Source organism: Balaenoptera ricei, chromosome 4 (assembly GCF_028023285.1).
Source record: "Balaenoptera ricei isolate mBalRic1 chromosome 4, mBalRic1.hap2, whole genome shotgun sequence".
Taxonomy (NCBI): domain Eukaryota; kingdom Metazoa; phylum Chordata; class Mammalia; order Artiodactyla; family Balaenopteridae; genus Balaenoptera; species Balaenoptera ricei.
Genome location: NC_082642.1, coordinates 134,220,673 through 134,241,316, shown reverse-complemented (window position 1 = coordinate 134,241,316; position 20,644 = coordinate 134,220,673).

Sequence of the window (20,644 nt, the reverse complement as noted above, 5' to 3'; positions counted from 1 at the left end):
CCATGGCTTAATTTATTTTTGCTCTCTTCATTATGCCTAATCTTGATATAAAGAGAATCCTGAATTTAAACCACCGATGGAAGGTTAGTAAAATTAGCAAATCCACCCCCTAACTCATTTCTTTCTACTGAAACATGGTTTTATATTGATTTTTTTTTTTTTTTTCATCAAATGTACTGTCTGAAGAATGCAACCATTACATCATAGCAAAGCAGCATGTATTCTGCTTTGGGGATCATATATTGTTGGAGATGGATAACACTAGATCACATGTACAATAAATCAGTTCAAGAACTCATTGTTTACTGAATTACTATTCACTTCTTAAATCTTGATATCCTGCTCTAATATAGGCCTCAAGTCATTTTCATTTGGCTATCTGTTTTGGAGTTAAAATATCAGTGAGATTTGCCGTTTATGGCAGTATCTGTGCCTTCTAATCTAGGGCTGTGATAGAAGGAGGACACTGAACATCCAGATTTTTATTTTCTTTAATTAAAAGTTAGGACACCATAATATGGAATATTACATATATTAACTTAAAGGGATAACTTTGAAAAAAAAGCTAAAGAGCAATGTTCTTGGTAGTTTGTTTATAAAAACAAACAAGAAAAGAAAAAATAAACCTTTCTGACAAAAAGACATAAAAATGTGCATCTGTGCTTTCTGAGAGTGGGGAAGCTCGCAGGAGTGAGGTAGAGGGGCACACACCAACTTTGGCATCGGCGACCCCAGAGGCGGGAAGGAGACCAAGAGGTGGAAAGAGTTAGTAACTTTCTTACATGAATCTGTTTTGAGTTTTACAACATATTGCTTTTACAATTATATATCTATATAATTATATAGATTTAAATATTTACATATACTTACATAATTTACTTATATATACTTATATAATTTATTTAAATCAATTATATATTATTATATACTTACATAATATATAATTACATACCTGTAAATATATAATGATATATTATTATATATCTCTATGAGTGTGTATTTGTACGTGAATACACACATATATGTATATTTTAATTCACAAGTTGTTTCTAATTTAACATTATTTTCCTGAGGCTATCTTTTTTTTTTTTTTTTTTAAGATTAATTTTTTTTTTTTTTAAACATCTTTATTGAAGTATAATTGCCTTACAATGGTGTGTTAGCTTCTGCTTTATAACAAAGTGAATCAGTTATACATATACAATATGTTCCCATATCTCTTCCCTCTTGCATCTCCCTCCCTCCCACCCTCCCCATCCCACCCCTCTAGGTGGTCACAAAGCACCGAGCTGATCTCCCTGTGCTATGCGGCTGCTTCCCACTAGCTATCTATTTTACATTTGGTACTGTATATATGTCCATGACACTCTCTCACCCTGTCACATCTCACCCCACCCCCTCCCCATATCCTCAAGTCCATTCTCTAGTAGGTCTGTGTCTTTATTCCCGTCTTGCCACTAGGTTCTTCATGGCCTTTTTTTTTTTTTTTCCTTAGATTCCGTATATATGTGTTAGCATACTGTATTTGTTTTTCTCTTTCTGACTTACTTCACTCTGTATGACAGACTCTAACTCCATCCACCTCATTACAAATACCTCCATTTCATTTCTTTTTATGGCTGAGTAATATTCCATTGTATATATGTGCCACATCTTCTTTATCCATTCATCTGTCGATGGACATTTAGGTTGCTTCCATGTCCTGGCTATTGTAAATAGAGCTGCAATGAACATTTTGGTACATGACTCTTTTTGAACTATGGTTTTCTCAGGGTATATGCCCAGTAGTGGGATTGTTGGATCGTATGGTAGTTCTATTTGTAGTTTTTTAAGGAACCTCCATAATGTTCTCCATAGTGGCTGTATCAATTTACATTCCCACCAACAGTGCAAGAGAGTTCCCTTTCCTCCACACCCTCTCCAGCATTTATTGTTTCTAGATTTTTTGATGATGGCCATTCTGACCGGTGTGAGATGATATCTCATTGTAGTTTTGATTTGCATTTCTCTAATGATTAATGATGTTGAGCATTCTTTCATGTGTCTGTAGGCCATCTGTATATCTTCTTTGGAGAAATGTCTATTTTAGGTCTTCTGCCCATTTTTGGATTGGGTTGTTCGTTTTTTTTGTTATTGAGCTGCATGAGCTGCTTGTAAATCTTGGAGATTAATCCTTTGTCAGTTGCTTCATTTGCAAATATTTTCTCCCATTCTGAGGGTTGTCTTTTGGTCTTGTTTATGGTTTCCTTTGCTGTGCAAAAGCTTTTAAGTTTCATTAGGTCCCATTTGTTTATTTGTGTTCTTATTTCCATTTCTCTGGGAGCTGGGTCAAAAAGAATCTTGCTGTGATGTATGTCATAGAGTGTTCTGCCTATGTTTTCCTCTAAGAGTTTGATAGTGTCTGGTCTTACACTTAGGTCTTTAATCCATTTTGAGTTTATTTTTGTGCATGGTGTCAGGGAGTGTTCTAATTTCATACTTTTACATGTACCTGTCCAATTTTCCCAGCACCACTTATTGAAGAGGCTGTCTTTTCTCCACTGTATATGCTTGCCTGAGGCTATCTTTATTAAGTATTTTTTTATAACAGCTATCTTTGGGTAGTAAATGTTATAAGCAAAAAAGTATATCTTAATGTCAGGAGAGGAAGTAAATCTGTTGCATTAAAATAGCACTTCATTGAAGTATTGGTTGATAATTTTGCCAGAACAGATATTTTAAATTATTCTAATGAATCATGAGAAAAGGCAAAATAATTCCTCCAGTCCATTGCATATGATGTATGTCCATTTCAGAAGAAAACATATGGCTGATCGAAATAGTTTATTAAAACATGAAACATTAAGATTCATAGTTTGAAACAGCAATGGTAATATATAAATATTAGACATAAGTGTATTACTAACAGGGGTCATGTAACTCAATAAAACAAAGAAGTCGTTCTTATCATACCTATTTCATTTGGTTTAATAAGTAGATCTGGCTGACAAAAGTTTAAATCCAGCATAAACATTACTTTCAGTACAGCAAAAAAAAAAAAAAAAAAAAAAAAAAGAACATATTATTGTTACTGTCAAAATACTGAGTTCATAAGTATTTGCACCGAAAGGAAAAACTGTTTCAGGGAAAAAAGAATATTGAATTAGAAGGGAAATACTTTTGTTGACTTTTCTCAAAAACAGGACTGCACTGAAACTTGCCAAATCCAAAAATTACTGACTAGCAGAGTTTAGTTAAAAATATTTTGGCTTCACAGAAAAATATACTTTAAGGTCTAGGGGTTCTGGTCACATTCTATGCTCTACACTAGCGTACAAAATTAGAAGGAAAAAAGTCATCACATATGGTATGATATGTTATAGTACAATATTAAAATGATATGTCCTTCAACTTACTGTTATTTCTGAGTCATCCCTTTACAATGGCATTTTAATGATCAATAACCTGAAAGGAAAATGAATTAATGAGGATATGGTCTTCATTAAAAATTCCCATGAACTTTGCTAAGATAGTACAATGTAAATGTTCTCATCAAAAAATAAATAAATAAATATGAGATAAATATGTGAGGAGATGGATGTGTTTATCAACCAGATGGGGAAATCCTAGTGTATACACATATCAAATCACCATGATGTATACCTTAAATATCTTATAATTTTATGTCAATTATACCTCAACAAAACTGAAAGTTAAAAAATTTCCCTGAACTAATTAACATACAGTCAAAGTGTTCAATTTACACTTATTTAAAAAAATCTTAAAGCCAAAATGTCTTTTTTTAAATGGGAGTTTAAAACATTTAAACATTGCAGTTTACATGCTGTCAACTGGAACCACCTTCCCTATAGTAAAAATAGTCATCCTTTTGGATTCCATAAAAATTACTGCACAATAACAATATCAATAATATCAATAAAGTATGTTGCTAGGAATAATCAATCCAATTCATTGTAGGTCTGCTTAAATGCACATCTTCCTAGGTACTAGTTTGTGAATGTCTTTACATATTTCAATACAGAAACTTATAACATTCAATAGTGTGCGGTCAAAGTGTGCTTTAGCTCATCTGGATATACCCACAATGTTAAATAATGTCTAAACATTAATCATTAAAATGTTTTTATTAAATAAATAAATAAATTTGGAAATATACAACTTCCAAACATCAAAATTCACAGGGATTAAAATTAGTAAAAATATTAAACAGGTCCAGCCAGAGTTAAGTTTACATAAATTGACTTTGAAGTCAAATTGTGCTCTTGCTATTTTTAGTTATAGTTGTTTCCAAAATACCACAAATATTTTCGAGACAAAAGATTGTCATATGGGTGAACCTACAAAACACCACCCATTAATTTGTTTAATATTTCTAATTCTATACTAAAAATGTTTTTTTGAATCACAGGGGTTATTAGTAGAATGCTACTTTTTAAATACAGTTTTATTTTTTAATGTTAATATTAAAATATATCATCAAAAATAAGTCTAACGTCTAAAATTTTAAAATTTAAAACTATTCTACGTTTTTTAGAAGTGTTTTAAGTCATTTTGTATGCTCTATTTACAATTAATTTTCTTACCAATATTATATGCTGTCCTAGGCATCCAGAAATTATTTATCCATAGCAGTAACTAAAATAATTTGAAATGAGCTGAAGATTTTGGAAAACATATGCTTACATAAGATAAGGTTTTACAGGCTATATTTCAACTCTGTGAGAATCTACAGTATTAACATGATTGATGGGCTAGTCCAGTTTTTCAAACAGCAGAATATTCATGTAGGCTGTAGAAAGAATGCTTTCCACCTTTGACCTAGTTCATTCATAGTTGGCAAAATATTTGGAAACTAAAACATTAAGGAGGCTAGTCTCCTTTCCAGACCATGAACATGCAGAAAGAAGGCAGCAGAATCTAAATTTATAACCCAATATTTCAAGATTTTCATATTAAGTCAATATAGTCTTTTTTTTGTTTAAAAAACTCTACACAATATGTAAACAGTTTAATTATATATTTTTCATTTAAATAACTACAAATAATTCTTAATCTGTTTGGAACCAAGATGAATAACAAAAATATTGAGAAAGTCTAACGTAAACTATTAAAAATCATGTACTAATAGATTTACATTTGTTAAGTAAAATACTGTACGCTTCTGGTGAGTTTTATGTTTTTTGTACTCTTAGTAGAACATGGGGGGAAAAACTAAAATCCATAATTAATTCTGTTAATGCCTGTAATTTACTTTAAAATGCTCCAGTAAGTATGGTATGAAGTACATTAGTTTACCTTTAATTTACAAACTAGAAAAATTAGTTAAGATTTGAAGAATTCTAGTTAGGGAATCACTCTCAAGTTGGTTAAGATTTAAAGTGTCTAATCTATAGTTTGCACTCCAGGGGTAACTGTGACAAATGCTTGGAATTTCCAAATATTGCTCTGTGAAATTATACATGGGGGGGTTGGTGATTTACAAAGAGTTTTGACAATTTTTCACTGGTGAGACGATGGTGATCAAGATGTACGACTGGCTAGAAATACTGGGTAATCATCTCCTCATTGTGAGCAAAGTATAAAAGTGCCAGTATAAGGCCAAGAGGCTAAAATCTTTGACACCCTAGATTTAGAATCCTATTTAATTTGTTACCCATCCCTTAACTTAGAAGGTGACCTCTTCACCTGGTACTACTACAAGGCTCATTCTCCTGACACCAGAATATGGTGTGTCGTACATCAGCGAACTTTTCCTACTGTGTGCTGGATGACATGCTGACAAGGACAAGGGGAAACCACCCCCAGATTATTGGAAGGGGCTGTTTGATGGATTTTGTACCTGATTGTTAAGAAAAGTGTGTACGTTTGCAGAAATTGGTTTGTAACTTATTTTGGGTTTTGTTTGTTTTTTAAATAAACTCTCTGGTATCATAGTTATAAGAGAAGAGATGTATACCGGCAAAAATCCCTGACAATTGTTGAAGAATAAATTAGCTTAAGTCAATTCACAATATCAGCCTATTGAATGGGAGGTAACTCATGCCCAAGTAACTCAGTTCTGCTAGAGAAAGTAGATTGTGCTGCAGTAATCAATCCCCATCCTAGTGGCTTAAAATTGCAAAGTTGCATTTCCCATTCACACTGTGTTATTGCAGGTTGGCAGATGAGCTTCTGTTAATTGTAGTAACTCAGGTAAGCAGGATAACAGAGCAGCTTCCATCTCAAGTACAGGGAAAGATACGAGAAGGGTGAAGGAACACTGGCTATAAATGTTCTGGCCCTAGGTATAATACTTATTGGCCTCTACTCCTTTTCTGTGCCCACTTAAATCACAAGGGGACTAGGAAATGCAATACAATTCTGTTATGTGCCCAGAATAAGGGAGAATCAGAAATATTTAACAACCTTTTAAAATTACCACAGCAATTCAATATCTACCATTGAAACCAAGTTTTTGTCTTAATAGTATATCCTAAAGCTGCAGTATATCCTAAAATTACACTTTTTGAAAGAAAAAAGAAGGAATGATTAAATTTAGTTTTGTTATTAAGTTGCTTAACTAATGATTTAATTTTTATGATTGAAATCAATTCTATTCTAATCTAAGCAACCTAGAATATGAGTGGGCAGGTTTAACTATATAAATATAAAAAATCATTAAAAAATTTTTTGCAGTGGGAGAGTTTAAAAAAAGATAAAAAAGATACTATACTTTTATTTACACACTATAGCAGGAGTGGCTAAATCTTCATGTGCATACTAATAATGCAGATTCCTAGGCCGCTGGACTAATATGATTTAGTATTTGAGTGCAGGATTCTACATTTTAAAATAGACCCATTTAATTCTGATGCAGGCAGTTCTGAGTCCTGGAACCAGATTTTGAGAAGTGATGACTGTAGCTGATCGGTTCTAAGAAGCAAGAAGCATAAGTATGAAATTGAATTGGGAAAAAAGCAAGTAGGGCTTCAATCAATTCATAGCAAATTTTACTTAGTTGCTGACATTATAGTATAAAAAAAATGTATCAAGAGAACATCTGACTCAGCAGTCTCAACAAGATGCAATAGCTATGTAATGGCATGGCTTTTCTACTCTGCATGAAAACCTTGAAAAACTGATATGCAAATAGTCCCCATTTAGATTATGAAGAACAGGGGGATACCATTCTCTTTACAGATAATACTCAAATTGATATCTCTAATCCAGACTCCTTTCCTGAGTGTCAGACTCAAATATCCAACTTTCTACAAGACATCTCCATTTGGATGGACCTAATAAACATCTCAATCTTTATATGTCCAAAACCAAATTATTCACACTCACTCCCAAAATTGTTCTTCTTGAAGCCATTTCCATTTCAATCAATGGCAGCTATACTTTTGATTACTTAGGTTAAAAACCTAGAAGGCATCCTTGCTGCATCATTTTCTCAACCATTTTATCAATCATTCAGCAAAGCTGTTTGTCAGTGCTTCCTCTGAAGATTGCTTCCAGAACCTGACCACTTCCTATCTCTTCCTTCACTACCACCCTGGTCTAAGCCACCACCATCTCTCACTGGGACTGCTGCAGTGATCTTCAAATGGCTCCGCAGAGACGTGCTGGTAAATGTTTATCAACAACTTTATTTATAAACAATAAATACATAGTTATAATGTTATAAAATAAAGGGAAAGAAAGAAGGAGAGAAAGAAAGAAAACAATGGAGGGAAGGACAGATGAAGGAAGGGAGGAAGGAAAGAAGAAAAGCAAGCAAGGAGGAAAGGAAGGAGGAGAAAGAAGAGAAAGAGGAAGGAAGGCAGACACGAAAGTAAGCAGGGAAGAAATGAAGAAGGAGGAAGAGAAAAGTAGCAGGAAGAGGAAGAAAAGAGGGAGGAAAGAAAGAGGGAGGGAGGAAGGGAGGGAAGGAAGGAAGGAAAGAAGGAAAAAAGGAAGAGTGAGAGAGAGACAAACAAAACACTTTCAGTTCTCACTGCTTGGAACCCTTTTTGCCTACATGTGTTCTTGTCTCGCTCCCTTACTTCCTTCTGGTCTTTGAATAAGTAGCACCTAATCGGGACCCTGCCCTGAGTATCTATCTAACACAGAATGGCATAACAACTTTTCCTGTCTAATCCTTCAGCTTGCTCTGTTCTTTGTAGCACATTCTTCTTTTTAACCACCTGATATTTATACACATACATAGATATTATCAATATTTATTACTGTCTGTCTCCTTAAGGACATAAACATTGGTTCAGATTCTATGTTCCTATCACCAGTTCATATCACACTGTCATGTCACATAATGAACAAATAAAATCTTATTGACTCAAGAGACATACAATATATAAGCAAATACAAGAAGAAAGTAATTTAAGGTAATGAAAAGTGCCATAAAGCATATCAAGGAGGATGATGAGTGACCCCATGGGGGGTTCTGTGGCCAGTCGGTGGTGGATATATCAAGAGGTGATATATAAACTAAGGTCAGAATAATAATGCAATTAGTATAGTCTGCACATAAATAAAAACTCATTACAGGATAAAAGAGAAAGAGCAGCTTTGTGGATGATTTTAGGGTTTTAAAAAAGAACAGGTAAAACAAGTCAGTTGTTAGATGTGTTCTCAAAAAGTGCACAGTGAGTCCTAAAACGATGGAGTAAAAAGATGGTATTTCATTTAAAGGAGAAGGAAAAGGAGGAAGAAAGGATCACTTCCTCCAATACCTCACCCCAAAGAGGGATGGGAAGGAAGAGAAAAAATTCAAGGGGGAATGCTTATATTTGTACAGACCTTTATACTTCCAAAGCTTACGTTTTCAAGTTTATTTACCATATTTATCTCTCACAATGACCTCTGAAAAAAAGTGGAGTTTATTATTCCAATCATTAAGAAAAAGAGCCTAAGACTCACAGAGGTGAATGCCTTCTCTAAGGTCAACAGACTAGCAAGTTAGTGAACAGGGTTACCTAGCAGCCAGGTGTCCTCACACAGTCCATTACACCATGCCCATGATGCCATGCCGGTCCGATGAAAACTCGCAAAAGATTACCAGGAGGTTGCCAATCTGCTCTATATGAACTGAGTTCATACAGTTGATTTGTGTTTAAATTCCACACACTGAATTAAAGGTTGACTGTGAATGCGTGGCAGAAAAGCTAACAGTAACATTAACTTTCAAAGATTCCTTAACAACCCCCAAACCAGTTCAGACTCTGGGAGCTGTCATTCGAGGCCATCACAGTGTGAGTTCTATGAGAATTTCCAGCTTTACCTCATACATACCTAAAAAAATATTTTAAGATCTTTTTACCCTTGCCAGATTATTTAAGTCATTCAACATGAACAATAGCAAAGAGGGAGAAGGTATGATTTGCTCCATCTTTAATATCTACCCTCTTCTGTCTCTCATCTCTTTCTGCCACAGTTTAGCCACCTTTAAGAAGACTTTGCAAACCCCTCAAGCCAGCTGTGATTTTTCTCCTTTCACATAGCATTCTTCAAAGTCTGATGATACTAGTAACATCCTGCCTTGTAATATAGTTATTTAAGGAATTGTTAAATATTCCATTCCCCAAGTAGAACACAAATGATTTGATAAGGGACTGTTCCTTCTGTAAATTCTTCAATTTTATATTCCTTTTGCAGAGAATCTGCCACATAGTGGAGAATTAACAAATATTTGTGGAACTGGATAAAATTTATTCAAAGAGAAAAAAAAAATGTAACCTTCAGATTAATGATCCCAACACTCTATTGAAGGGACAAAGAAAGATAAGAGAAAAATAAACCATAGACTGAAATCAGTAAAAAAAAAAAATTATTTGAGAGAATGAAGAAAAGTAGAAGTGGAAGGAGTCAATTGTATGTTCAGAAGCTGGCACAATGCATGGTACACAGTAGCTACTCAATAAATATCTGTTGGATTAATACATGAGTAAATGAACAAAAAGAGAAGGATATATGAGAACAAAGAACTATCAGAAGATAATCTTAAAACTAGGTCCATCATTTCAATCCAAATGGGCAGACAACAACAGAAATTAGGTCATTTATTTACAGTATAATATTCAAAGGATAAGAGGAAATATCTGTCTGTATTACCTCTTCCTGTGCTCTTTTGTTAAAAAAGCACTCTTTAAATTAATTTAATTTGAACCACAGAACAAGTCCATGAAAAGGCAGGAGAAACAAGATTCCACCCATTTTATAAATAAGGAACAAGATCAAAAGGATTAAGTATCTAGGTTAAGATCAGAAACAGGGGCAAAGTCAAAACTTGAAGTCCTTTTTAGGAGCTCTCTGACTCCTTGGCACTCTGTGTTCCACAGGCCAGCAGCATTGTCACCCTTGGGGTCTTATTAGAAATGCAAAATCTCAGACTCCATCCCAGACACGTGAATCAGAATCTGAATATTAACAATGTCCCCTGGTGATTTGAAGTAATCTTAAAGTTAACAGCTTACCTGATACAAAATTGAATATAGATCTGTCTGCCTTCATAGATATAAATATAGGTATACATATATAGCATAATATAGGAGATATATACATAAATATATAGCAATAGAATCATCATATAGAAATGCTACCCTTGGAGAGAAACAAATTACTATTATTATTATAAATAATACTCAGTATTATAATAAATATTAATTAGGAACATAGTTTAGGTCCATGAATATGGCCCTTAAAGAAAAACATATATTTTAAAAAAGTCTCTTTTTAATTAACAAAAATCTGAGCAGTCTGTTGGGCATATTAGGGATTCTATCATGTCTCTGAGAAAAAAAAATTCCAAAGGGAACACAAAGTAATATAGCAAGCACAATAGTTGGCAGCCATCTGTAAAAACAAGGTATTGAAAGATGCCTGTTTCAACACATGCTAACATCTGGGGGTTAACACATACACACACATACAACAGCTAAGTAGAATGGTTTTGATGTTCAATGAAAATATGAAGTCTGTGACATGCTAATTAAGGGAAATTGCTTTTGGTGATCTTATGTTAGTAATAACAAACACTACTTTTTGGAAAGCAAGGCAGTAATGGAGCCTAAATACGGCTTATAATAAACACATGTACCCCTCATGCCTCAGATCAAAGAATGGACAAGAGCAGGAAGTTCATCTCCCCTTTCAGAAGGGTGAGAGGTTATTTTATTTTGCATTTTTAAGATAGAGACAAATCATTTTTAAAAATGTGATTGAAAGTTCAGAGCTGAGTTTTATACTCAATTACTACAGCTTTGGAGTGTGAAGATTCCTGCATGTATTTTATTTTATTTTATTTTATTATTATTTTTTTAACATCTTTATTAGAGTATAATTGCTTTACAATGGTATGTCAGTTTCTGCTTTATAACAAAGTAAATCAGTTATACATATACATATGTCCCCATATCTCTTCCCTCTTGCATCTCCCTCCCTCCCACCCTCCCTATCCCACCCCTCTAGGTGGTCACAAAGCACCGAGCTGATCTCCCTGTGCTACCTGCATGTATTTTAAAATGTTCCCATTGCCATCTATTTTTCTTTTTTTGCCTCAGCAAAAATATAAAGGAAACAGAAGGAAAGAGAACGTGAGTGGATAAAAAGGAGGGAAAGGTGGGAAGTGAAGATGTTCCAGAAAGAAGGGAAAAACTTACAAAAGGGAGGAGAGTTGAGCTAGGTCTGATAAGATGAATTAAATTCTATAGATAGAAATTTTTAAAAAACAACTTTTTTGTTATAAAAAAGCAAGACAGCTTCTTAAAAAACATATAAAAGGACAATTTTTCCTTCTAAAATTGAAAGATAATAGTGCTTATAACTTGATAAATAGTGTTAATAAATTATCTATCAAAAATCAAAAGTATTTTCATTAAATACCTTATATTAAATAAGTCACTTGAAAACCTTTCATGTGTAAATATTTTGCATTAATATGTTTTCACAATTGTGAAGTATATTTGAAGGAGAAAAGAGTTCCATATTATCTGGCATAGGGAAGAGAATTTTCCAATGCTAAAATTGTGTATTATGTCCAATATGGTTGATACGATAACAAAGTAAAACCTTTGACAACTTTCGATTGGCTTTCGATTTCTCAGAAGCATGATATTAGTATGTTCAAATGATTTTTTTCAACTACAAGAAATATCTTATTCAATGAGTATTCAACACAGATTTCTTTTCATACATACATACACACACACACACACACAATATTGCCTAAGTTGAATGTCTGATATCTTATGATAATGATGTTTATCTTATGATAATGGCAGAATATTCTTTGAGCATCTTGACTTTGTATATACTACTTCCTTGTTTTTATAAATAGAATGTACAGCTAGTTACTGTAATTTATGTTTCCACTTACTCTTTACTTGGTTATATATTAAGAATCATGTCCTGGCCATCTTGAGAGTACTGTTCATAATTATATTTGTGAATATGAAGCTCTCTGTGACACATATTATGTGATGAGAGTAGAATATAGAAAGTCTATGAGATGCTGGGATTAAATTCGTAGAATTCTTGGCATTCATGATATAGATGCATGTTAGATCTAAAGTAGACAGTTATATTCAGATGGTTTTCCCTCATGATACCAGCACATTTTAGTTGCTTTCTTTTCATACTTGACTGTGGGCTCCAGAGGGGCAGAGACCATGTATTAATCATGTTTGGATTTCCAATAAATAGCATAACACGTGGCCCCAAAATAGATACTCAGATTAATTAACTAATTTGAGAGCCATATAAGCTGAAGTGCATAGTGCTTTGGGTGCATGTGATTGGGAAGGTAAATTAGAACCATACTATAAATCATCCTACTTATTGTCACAAAATAGATCCCAGAGACCCTTCAAAACATGTCACTGTAGAACCCATTCTTCAAGCAATAAAGCCAAAGAGTAATCCATTTATGATTCTAAGTCGTATATTATTTAGCCAAATATCTATACTTATAATCCACCCAATATTTAAAGATTTCAGCTATAACCTACTCACAGTAATTTAACAGGTAAAATATCAAATCGGAACTAAGTGGCTTGTCTGTCAAAAATGTGTATTTCAATATCTCTACTCATAGATTTTGCATTTTTGTTTCCTCCTCATAATCTCACTCAAGAGGTCAAGTGGGTTAATACGACTGATAAAATGCCTGAAATTAAGTGATTCAATACAAAAGTATAAGTTACTTCATGATACCTTGTCTCAGTTTTATAAAAATTGGATGATAATGAAGCAAGTCTAAGAGACACATTTAAAACCTGTCTGGCAATTTTCAGAAATTTGTTGTCAGACACTCAGAAATGATTAGACAATTATATATCAGACTATATAAATATTTTGTTAGAAAAAGTATAAAGGAATATATACATAGATGTTTACTCAGGTAAATTAGAGAAGTAAGACAGATAAACTATACTACTTCCTGATATAAAAGCTAAAACTTTAAAGAAAAAATGGAGTGTCTATTATTTTCCACGGCTGCCTATCTCTTTTATGTCTAGTCTTCATAATTGATTTAAAATGTTTTGTATTTTAGACAGGTTGATAAATAGAAAACTTCTGAACCTATTGACCTGTTAGTGGTCATAACTTACCTACAGAGATGGAGTGACAGAAGAAATTAGATAATGGTGTGCCAGTAAATGTTTAACAACCAGTTTTGAAAAAAAGGAAAAAAAAGCTCTGATTCGTAGTATTTGATGATTTCTATGATGCAAATACTTCTGCCATAGCTGATTTCAAGCAAGAAAATGATGTCTCTTAAAAATGGAATTTAGGAAGTGATAGTTACAATTGGCTCATCCAAGCTGGTTTTAGCCAGCTTTGGCATATCTTTGAAATTAGGTCATATTATGTTAATAACTATTTTATGAACAAAGTTGATTAAATAACTTTGGAAAGTAGTGTCAAGTATACGCTCCTCTTAGGGATACACTATATACTTAGGTTTTTGAATGCCCTGAAAAGTATTTTATATGAGAAATCTATTTAACATCATTTAAGATGGTACCCCTCTCATATCTATTTGACTTCTGGATTTTTGTTTGTCCCAGAGCATCTAGTAACATCTTTCAGAATAATAGTGTTTCATAGAATCCCATTAGGGAAATGTGGCTCTGGTTACACACTTCAAGTCTCACTGGACATATAGTAGGCATTCAGTAATCTCAGATTATTGACAAAAAGTACTTATTTGTATAGAAAGGTCATAAGAAAAAGGTAAAAAAACATACACACGTAAGTAGAGAAGTTTCTGTTCCGCATTTCATGAGATTGAATTATACTTAGGTAATTGATTCTTCAGTGCAATTACAGGTTTATTCATTTATTAGAGAGATATTTTATTGAGCATCTACTATATTCAAAGCACTGAAAATTTCAGTCCTTTTATTTCACTTATATGAGTAAGTCTCCATTAGGCAAGGCCAATTTTAGTCCTTCTTTTCTTGATTTTGTAGTGGGGAGGGCAGAGTATACTAATTATTCTAACATTTAATTCTAGGGAATGTTTAAATCTAATACGTCTTGTTCTACAAGTGGAGCTTTTGTTGCAAACTACATGTAGTATGGACATATGTAATATGGACTCAGATATTTAATACTCAGATATAGAGAATCTTTCTTAAGGAAAGAAGCTGTCCTTTTTCCCCATAAGTACTCAATATTAAATGTCTATCTGCATATTAATGTGTTAAAGTAATAGCATTTTAATAACTATCCATCTGAGTTTATGAGACTATCTCCAAGTGTTTAACATATATCCACATTTGGCAAGTTAGTGTAATTTATGTACACACATAAATATTCATAAAATTGAGTATGTTTTGAAAAACAAAAGAGCAAGACTAATGGTTCAATGTTAACTGAAAAAAAAAAAAAAAACCCCAAGAATCCAGCTATTTTGCAACAGATTTCATGCAATAGCCTCTTTTTCCTTTAACCACAACCCACAAATTATCATGCAATACGTAAACCTTTGTGCATTTGCTTTTTTTTTGTTTTCCTTTGGAGAACTGAGAGGTAGATTTTCCACAGAAGAAATAGCTGGCACTTGACCTTTGGCAGCAAGTATGATCTGTTGTTTCATCAAAGAAACTCTGATGTTGAATTATTTTAGCAGTACGTAAATTATTTAAAGAAACTACAACATGACTGCTTTAAGATAATGTGTTCACTGTTTATAATAGTGTATGGATTTTTATATACTAAAATAGTAACACTTCAGTAGTTCATTTTTTACCCTATATGAGTTCCTCACCATGCAAGCATAGAAATGAATGTATCTCATCACATTGAAAGAAACAAAACCACATGCATACCTTTAGCCGTGAACCTAGCTTAAAACACACCATCAGTATGGAGGAACACATCAGAAAATTACCTTCTGATTTCTCAGTTGGGAGCACAAAATTGTTGCTATCATGATCACCAACACTTAATTGCTTTCATAAAGCTACAAGGTAATTTTCTTTCAAGGTAAGTATTTGAAATGAATATCTGCGTACAACAAGACCACATGGTGCTCATTTATAGTAATATACATAACTTCTGAAAAATAAATGTAATGAAAGTTGTTTTATACCTTGCCCTTTGGAACCTTCTTTCCTTTTTTATTCCCTAATTTTAACAATACGCTTGCAAACAAAAATTGTTCCAAGGATAAACTGCAGGGAACATCTAGAGTTAATTGTACATCATTGGAAGAAAACCAAATATGAGCTCTCCTAATATTCAGTTATGGCACATTGTTAGAGGAATGTTTTATCTATGTTAATTATTCATATGTCTGCATTTTTCATAGTTATTATAGTAGACCGATCCTTAATATTACAGAATATGCTGCGTTTTATATTTGTCAAATTTTTATTAAAATAGCATTAGCTGCTAGTGTATCATACCACAAAATTCACCTTTAACAACTAACCATCTCACAGAAAAAGAAAAAAAAAATCTATAGACTCATCGATGTATCAAGCAATGAATAAAATATAAATGCATGAATTAGAAATAGAACTACTGTCAGAAGCTCATGATTTTGACATAGATTTGAATACACTATAAGTATATTTATAAAGGCAGAGGAAACTCCACACTTTCTTAGCTTTCACTGCCACACCGAGGAAGTTTCTCACCAAACCTCCTACCTTTCCTCATGAGATCTAACCACAGAAATGAACGTAAACATGGGAAGATCCAGGGCAGGAAGTCAAAGAGAATCAGAACAGAGAAAGATATTCACAAGATCATATATTCTATCTTATAGTCCGGCAAAAAAATGGAAGTATTTTTAAATGATATCCATCATAAAGTTATTTTAACAATAGGCTGTATGGTCCTGCCATGGTGTGGGAGGTATTATCTTGACCCTTGACCTCTACTTACATAAGAGCCTGAGAAATGAAAATCACGTTTATCATCACTGTTTGTTTTATACAAATTTACTGTCTTTACTTAAACTGGAATAAGAAAAAAAAATTCTATTCTGAAGTAGCCCAAGTCTGGTTCTTAATAGTCATGTGACTTTTTTTTCTGCCAGCCATGTGCTCGGTATCATTTTACTCTGAAATAACTATGCGGATTTCAGCTCAACCTGCCTTTGCTTATAATGCATGACATACCCCGTGAGGGAGCCTGAGAACAGACTCCCTTGAAAAGCAAGGTTCTCATAGTTGGCCTGTAACCATGGAAGCAGATGCCATTTTTTCTTACCCCTGCTTACCTCTTTGCAGCCTCGAGCTGCTCCCTATTGTTAAAAGGGGTACGCCTTGATTTTTCTTCATCATGACCGAACTTGCCTCTTCTTCAAAGGGCATGATGCTGCAGGTCATTGGTCTAGACTGTTTGCACGGTCCAGAGAACAGCCTTGATGTAACCCTTGCTCCGTCTGAGCCACGCCACCAGCCGTGCATCTGTAGACTGTAGGGGGACATTGGAGATCTGTATTTCAAAAGAAGTCTGTCTGATTTTGCCATTGTGCCTTTTCACTCATCGATCGAATGAATATCGAACCTTCTGTCGTTGCATGTGTGAAATAGATAGCTTAGCAAGCACTTTTGTGCCCAACCTGTGCGATGGGCCAAAAGGTTTTCCTTTTAGTCTCAAGAATTTTTTCTTCAGACTTTATGAATTTCTTGTTATCTTCAATTGTTTATGTGCTTTAATTTTAGCAACTGTTATGATGACTTTTGAATTACTTCATCAGGAGTGACTTTCTTTTGGTACAAGAAGGAGCATTTTCTTTTTTGTCAACTATGTTTGTTTTTGTTTTTGTTTTTTTCTTTTTCTTTTTTGTCTTTTGTAGCTTTTTAAGATCTAGCTTAACTCATTTGTAACTAGAAGTGATATAACTGTATCCTGTTAAGCCAAAAAGTTGAGGTATCTTTTCAAGAAGATGATTAGATGATGTCTATCATTTAACAGATTTAATTCCAGAAAGGTGAACTTGAACTGCCTCAAGGTAATTTCAGTGATTTGTAAGAGTAAGTAAATCAAATAATCACATTGATTTTAAGTTAAATAAAATGTTTGTTAAGCTCTGTTAAGGGAAAAATTTTTCTTTGTTTCTCCCCTTTTAAAAATTTGTGAAAATGTTAGTCTGGGGTACTGAAATATACTAAAAGGCACATAAATTTATTACTCTCATTTGGTATGTTAAATAAATACCATATATTTGTAATATGTATCTTATGGCATGATTTAATTAGAAAGTATACAATACAAAAATATGTTGACATTTAATTTTTAATGCAATTCTAATTCATTGCTTTTCATCAATAACTGATGTTAACAATAACCAACAGCTACGATCCCACCTGCTTATTCTAAAATGTATTATTTTACTGAGTCCTTAAAAAAATCAGAATCACTTCAAAATGCTTCATATGCTTTTTTTCAATATGTTGGTTAGCAAGCATTGTCTATGTGTATCAGTTTTTGTTTTGTTTTAAGAATCCACTATCTCATACTTCAAGGCATACCTATTTTCTCTAATTGCCATAGGCAAAGGGGAGGTCCATGACAGAATAAAGAAGGTTATTGTGACAGATGAAACATAATTCACAATGAGTACTCTTTTCATTCAGCCTTAAGTAGCAGAGGATTACTTCCAAGCTGAATTTGGTGGCAGAATGTATGAGCTGATTTTATTAACATATAAGGACAGGCCAAAGGCAGAAAACCTATTTCTCTTCAGCTGAGTGGTGGTTATTTTGCGTGTGTCTGCTTGGGAGTCTTACTTTGTTCACCTCAAATAGAAGAAATGCTGGACAGAAGAGAGTCTGAAGAAACGGAGGGAGTAGGTGGGGAGGGTAGGAAATAAGAAACTTAAAGCAATAAAAGTTGGAGTTTTCTTGCTAGATAATGAAAAATGATGAGTTAAATATATTTCTACCTTCTTTGGCATGCACATGAAATAAAGTCATACGTTTTTTTCAACAAACATGAGCTGCAAAAGTAGGTAAATTTTATTTTATACAAAATTTCTTTTGATGATTATTTTTGTCTTTTCCATATTCTTAATTTCAAATGGTTTATTAGATTTCCAGATGCCATTAGGTTTTAAATTAGGACTTAGTACTAAATTTCAATTAAATAGGTATGTGTTTATTTGGATATTTTATTTGCTTTCAGTCATTTGTTTTTTTCTTTTCTTTTTTTTTTCAGTCATTTGTTTTTAATGACAGGATTTTATTTGATCTTTATAAAACTTTTGTATTCAAGTATAAATAATTTTTATTTTCTTTCTTTTTCTAATGAGGACAGATTTTAATTAATTAAAGACAGGTTAAAAAAAAAATTGTGCTTGATAAAATATCTGTGCATCACAAGAAAATTCCAGACTACTAAATCCATTGCATCCTGTTTGTTTTAAATAGCATTTCATTTACACCAACAATTTGGATTTACTTATTCCTGAAATATTTTTTCTCTTTTGCTTTATTTTCAAATACTTTATAGGAGTTGTAGTTAAAAGTAGTTTTCTATCTGTAAAAGGAGAAGCAAGCAGTTGTTCTATCCGCTAGTACACCTACTATTACAGAACTTACAAAAAAGTGCTATTTCTCTGCTATGTTCTTGTCAATCATAGTTTGTTGTTCCAGAAAGTGAAAGAAAAATCTAAATTCTAAATTGAGGTCTTTTTCAATATAACAGATACACTTCGTACTTCAAATACTTTAATGAATAATTCAGATGCACTAAAATTACGTAGGTATTCCCTAGAAGAAGGAATAAAAACTATAATCTACAGCTACTCCTTTTATATATTTTTTCTTAAAATAACATTGTTCTTTATAATATATCAAGTATACAACTTGAATTAACTAAAGTTATTTCAATTATTTAAGTTGGTTTTGTAGCTAAAAATTTAATAAAATTTGCAATAAGATTCTTTCACCTTAAAATTTGTTAACACTGTTAAATACTTATTACTGCATTAAATATTTCCTTCTATTAACTGAATTTTCATTTCTCCTTATGTTGTTATTGAATTGTTACTGTTCAAAATACAGTGATTTAAAAATAAAAGAATGTGACTACTGTATAATTTCAGAAAATATAAGAAATCTTATAGTCATTATTTATCTGTTGATTAAAATGGAAATCTTTCCTTATACCCCCTACAAAATTAATACTGAAATATTTCTAGGGATTATTTCATGTCTAGGGAATATCTAGGGAATATTTTTAGAATATTTTTATATACTTTTCTTAATACAAATAAAAGATAATCTTTAAACAGAATAAGAATTCCAAAGGACAAGTATAAATATATATATATATATTTACCATTGCCAGATCATGTACAGAAATTTCCTATTCATAGCTTTCATATCTTTCCTAATAATTACTCTGGAGAAACATGCCAAGGCACACAACTTTCGCATTTGGTAAAATTTTCTATTTCTGCTGTTATTTCATAAGTATGGCTTTATATAATTCATTTGAAATATCTGTGTAATTTATTATTTGAAAGTATGAAGGAAATGAATGAGGACTAAAATGATATTTTTAATTAAGCAGAGGGGAAAGAAGAAAACTAAGAATGATGACGCTGATACAGAAATTATTTAAATGTTGTGTTCCATAGTATAATTTTTTTAATAGGTTTTATTTTATTCATGATTAAACTTAAAATCAAATAGTAAGATACGTTGAATGATCATATCTAAAAGTAAAATTAATTTGCACTCATTGAATATTATAAAATAATATGAGAAAATAATTATATTAATTTGAGAATGAGATTTTTCTTTTGCAATCACATGACAGCTTTTTAAAAAATGACATTTGCAACCTGAAAGTGATATCATTAAATATATTTTTAATTAACTTGTATATTCAGCAGAGTACTGCAAAAAATAATTAAAATAGTGGTAAGTGTATTTGATTTTCATGTACGATCTCTGCAGAGTCAACCTCTGTCTTATTCAAAATTTATTTCCTGTGTTTTAGGCCAGGGCATTTTTCATATTGCTCTCTTCTTCCTCCCCCTCCCTAAAACACATTTTGCTATAAACTTCTGCACCAATCACTAGGAAAGACACAAACAGCAGTACAGTTCAGGAAGCAGTCCTGTGAATGTAAAAAAAAATCACAGACTTTGATTTTATAAGACAAGTTGGATAGGAGTCAAAACTGCCACATGCAGTGT